Below are 5,013 nucleotides of genomic sequence, written 5' to 3'. Positions count from 1 at the left end.
TTAATGGACACATGCTAAATGGTGGACTCTAAATCATATGCAGACTATTACAGTGAACAGGAATGTTTGTTTCCAACCTCATGGAATTTATGTTCTTCTCAGAAGTGAAGCATAGAATGTGGGTGAAGTTCAAGATAGAAAGAGAATGTGCCATGAGGGCCATAGACATTCTACATGGTCAGAATGAGCCCTCTCCAACAACAAGACCAAAAAGCACTGGAGGTTTTTTTTTTTTTGGGGGGGGTGGGTACCAGAGATTGAATCCAGGGTTACTTAACCACTGAGCTGCATATCAGTCTTTTTTAAAAAATATTTTGTTTAGAGACAGAGTCTTACTTAATTGCTTAGGTCTCCCTAAATTGCTGAGACTGGCATTGAACTTGCTATTCTCCTCCCTCATTCTCCCAAACAACTGGAATTATAGGCATGCACCATCATGCCCGGCCAAGAACCCTGGACTTTGATAAGAATGATTGGGAGTGGGGTGGGGCATCAGGAGCCTGGGGATGAGGGGAAGAAGAATGCAAACATGCTTATGGATTTAGAAGTAGAGGACTGGGTCCTTGCAGAGATATGCACACTCTCTGGGACATTTTCCAAACTGTATCCTAAACTTTGTATCAGCAACACCATGTGGTAATGAATTTGTGCTCATATCTATATCTATCTATCTATATCTATCTATCTGAATCTATCTATCTATATCTATCTATATCTATATATCTATATATTTATATATCTATATATCTATTTATCTATATCTGTCTATCTATATCTATATCTATCTATCTATATCTATCTATCTGAATCTATCTATCTATATCTATCTATATCTATATATCTATATATTTATATCTATATATCTATATATCTATTTATCTATATCTGTCTATCTATATCTATTTATCTATATATTTTTTTAAACTTGAGAGTAATGCTCCATGACAGTGGATGTTGAGCCTCTATGTAAAAGAATGAAGTGCTATTTCTACAGCATCTCAAGATATTTAAGTCCAGAGAGGCCACAGCAGAAGGAATGGCATCTACGTCACATGCTCCAGCTCTGGAGGGAGAAAGTCACATGACAGACAAGCCAGAAGGCAGTTCAGGACTTGACGGAGCTTCCTCAGGTGAGGGTTCAGATGAGTGAACCCTCCTGCTTGCTGGTTTCCCGTGAGTGTTGGTTTTGACCATTAAGGGACCATGTCATGTGAGCTTTTTGATAGCCATCTGGAGACACTGGCCATTACCAACAGCAAGTCAAGTGGGGCTCTAACAGATTTGTGGGATAGCTGTTTTGCTGTTTTTCCAATTTTCTGCTTATTCTTTAGTTGAACTTTCTCTCCATCTCGGTGGGGATGGATGTGATTGCCATCTGCCTTTTGCAATCCCACAATGTACTGAACAGTGACTGACATGGACTGTCCTGCTACAGCTCTGCAGAAGAGGGACATAGAAGTCCTGGATCACTGATTCTGGGTTGGGAATATTTCCTTACAGAAACCTGAAAGGTACATAATATTATTTGTATTTTAGAAGGAAGAAAAACCAGGATTTGAGAGGTATGAGAAACATCCAGATTCCTGTATGTATATTCTGGAAAGCACAATTGCAAAACCAAGTCGTTTGACCCTGAACTTGCATGATTACCATTTAAAACTACACCTATTTTCCCATATTCTCTGTTGTTGCTTATATTCAGAAAGTATTCTGATCTATTCAAGCAAAGAGCCCAGGTAATAGTAATAGTCACAACTGATACAGTGTTTACTATGCCCCAAGCATAGTTCTGAGAAAACATATATAGGTTGTTTTTTCTTTTTTCTTTTTGTGAATTATTCAGTTCTCACTTGGACCCTAATGCATTGACCCTTGGCACCACCCTTAGAGGAGGAGGGAGGTGAGTTGTAGAGAGTTAACTAAGTCACCCTCTTAGTAAAAGAGCAGGCAGGGGAGCCTTGCTAGTCTCTGCACCAGGTGCTGAGCTCTGTTGCCTCCGCACAAGCCTGTTCTGTGGAGGTTGGAGCATGCTCTGTTCAGGGACCCTGAGATGCCACCCAACACACCAGGCATGAGAGATGCTGAGGGAAGCACTGTCCCCCTGGCTCGCCCTCCGGAGCAGGGGGGCTCCCAGAGGCAGCTCCCATGGACGAAGGAGGGGTCCTGGGCAGCGCTCTCACCTCTCTTCCTTTCACCCAGTTCAGAAAAACCAAGGGTACTGTTAGAAAGGTTTGGGTTTGTTGGTCTGTTTTGAAGCCATTGCGGCCTGATTTGGGATCACACACTGGTTTTCACACATCAGCCCCATAACCAAGGGCAAATCACTTCTCTCTGATTCTTGGATTCCCATGAGTAAAGTGGGAACCATTTTGTTCTCTGGAGTGCAGAGGACTCAGGGAGCTGGCACTCCCTGAGCATGTGGAAGGGCATTGGTGCCCTAAACATGCCGCATGTAGGCTTTCTCTTATCTTCTTCTCTGGGACTGAACCGTAGCCTCATTTTCTCTCTGCTCTCCTCTCAGAGACCGACATTTCTCTGTTCCTTCAGTGGCCAGGAGTTTGTCCTGAGAGAGGTCCTGGGACAGACTCAAGTCACAGGCTTAGTCAGGCACCCTGCCAAGAGATCAATGCGGTTTCCTAAGGAAGCATCTGGAAGCTTGTACATGTACTGTCTTCCCGGCCTCCTCAACATGCTGTCCCAATTCTCATAGCAGCCGGCTGCTGTGCATTCTAAGAAACACCACCCTCTGCGTCTGGGCAGCCAAGGCACTGTCTCACCTTGACATTGTTCTCCAGTCACCAAGGTGCACCTCTCGGTTTTCCTCACACCCACACCAGTGGCTTCTTTACCTTGCCCAGGGACCCCCAGCAGTCAGCCCTGAGAAGCCTGTCTAGTGGGGTGGGGCCTCCCAGAGGGACTGGATGACTGCTTCCCCAGGGGCTGGCTCAGGGCCCTGGGCAAGTCACTCCATCCCTCCACACACTTTGTGGACTCAACTGGGAAAGGAAGGATATCGGTCCTTCCTCCCGCTCAGGGTCTTTTAGGGGGTCTGAAGACTTTCAAAAGTTGTTGAAAAAAAAGATAATGAAGTTTGCATGTGAAGCTCTTTACTCCTCATTGAAGGAGCACACTTCTGCGAATCCTCTATTTTAACTTTTAACAATTACCTAGAACACTCAAGACACAGTTGAAAGAACACAAAATGGGCTGCCTTCCCTGAGGACTTGCACACGATTGTTGTTGGGGATCCATAACATTAACCTCACTCCAGTTTCTCCTCAAAAGTTCAACTCAAATATCATCACCTATATTTCACCCCTCATGACCATTTCCAGACAGTCATTTTTCCTACTCCTAACACCATTAATCCATCCTGATATCTTCCACATTCTTCCTTAAAAATTTGCTTTGGGTTCCTGTGCTTTGATTCACTATTTTTTTTTTTTTTTGGTATATAAACTCTTCATTATTAACAGGACAGGCCTGCAGACTCATTTCTTCTTGGACATCGTATGGTGTGGCCTTGGTGCCCAGTGGTCTTAGTGTGCTGGCCTTGGACACGGAAGTCCCAGAAGTGGCACAGCCCCCTAAGGACCCTAATCTTCCTCCCGGAGCTTGTTGTCTAGACCACTGGCCAGAACCTGGCTGTATTGTTCATCCTTTACAGCTTTCTGTCTGTTCAGCAACCATTCTGGGACCTGTACTCTTGTGGATGCTGCATAATGGTGGTCACAGGTTCAACCTCAACCTCAGTGAGTTCTCCAGCCCTCTTGGTGGGGTCAGTGTCTGCTTTCCTCAAGACCACATGAGCATACCTTCGCCCCACACACCCTTAATGGCAGTGAGGGCAAAGGCTATTTTCCACCGTCCATCCATGTTTGTGTTGAGTTCTCGCAAAATGTGCTGGAACTTCTCAGGAATCACTGGAGACATAGTGGCAACAGAGCGGTGGCATGTAGGCCTCCTGTGGAAGAGCCACTTTGCTTTTTAATGTAGGTAAGGAAACTGCCTTAATCTGATCATCCCTCTCAGTGGAGACTGAGGGACTTGCTGCTGTTGTTTTCATTGTTATTGAGGTTTTGGCTTTCCATTTGGAAGAGCCAGGTAGGCGGGTGCCTTTCTGTGCAAGAGAGAAGCTGAATGAGCAGGGTGGGAGAGACAGTCCCCAGTTGTAACTGGGAAGTCACCCAGGGCATCTGGGCTTGGGCCAGTAGACATGAAGGAAAACACGCCAAAGCAGAGCAAAGAGAGAGGAGGGGAGAGAGTGACTGGAAGAAGCTACTCTGGGCCCAGGAAGTGGTCACTCCCATCTGTTGAATATTCATGGAAACATAAACATGCTGACTGCTGCTCCAGGTTAGTGGGAAGTGTGGATCTTCAGAGCACACACAATGCTAAGGGCACAGCCAGGAGGAAGAGAAGAACAGGACAGGAGATAAGAAGAAGCATTGGAAGAGCCCACACCTTGCAGACTAAGGCCATTTGAAAGGAAGAACAGGGGCAACAGTTAAACACAGTGCATGTCCTACTGCTTCCCAGTCTAGGAAATCAACGTTTCCACAGTAGACGATCTATGGAAAGACTCAGAGTCGTGCAGTAATGGGATACAACTTAGCAATGAGGAAGCCCTCTTACTGGACAGTTAGGTAATGCAAGCAGGACACAGAAATGTCAAGGACTTCCCTAGGAAAGCATGCAGTGGCCCACTTCAGACCCAGGCAAAAAAAGGGATCTCTAGTTTCCCCACCCAGAGTTCATTTACTGTGAAAATATGTTCTTAATATCCTGCATGCACAGTTGAGACAGGATACCTAAAGTAATACCTGATTTACCTATGGGTAATTTTCTCAGGACTTTGCCAGGTCAAAGCGATTACGGGCACTAGGGACAAGTGGACTTAAGGAATCCAGATGCTTGTAGCTCAAACTGCATCAAGCTGTTTTTTCTTACCATTGCAGCCAGAGGGGGTTCTAGTTATGGACAATTATCTCCCCCTTTTTGACATCTGTCTGA

General features: G+C 45.3%; 1 pseudogene; it reads right to left on the bottom strand.

The window, feature by feature from the left end:
* Positions 1-3,469: 3,469 nt before the first annotated feature.
* Positions 3,470-3,933, bottom strand: LOC143381975 (small ribosomal subunit protein uS13 pseudogene; annotated as a pseudogene).
* Between the last annotated feature and the right edge of the window lie 1,080 nt (positions 3,934-5,013).

This window comes from Callospermophilus lateralis, chromosome 16 (assembly GCF_048772815.1).
Source record: "Callospermophilus lateralis isolate mCalLat2 chromosome 16, mCalLat2.hap1, whole genome shotgun sequence".
Taxonomy (NCBI): domain Eukaryota; kingdom Metazoa; phylum Chordata; class Mammalia; order Rodentia; family Sciuridae; genus Callospermophilus; species Callospermophilus lateralis.
The sequence above is the reverse complement of the archived record's forward strand: the minus strand, read 5'-3'. Positions and strand labels throughout refer to the sequence as shown.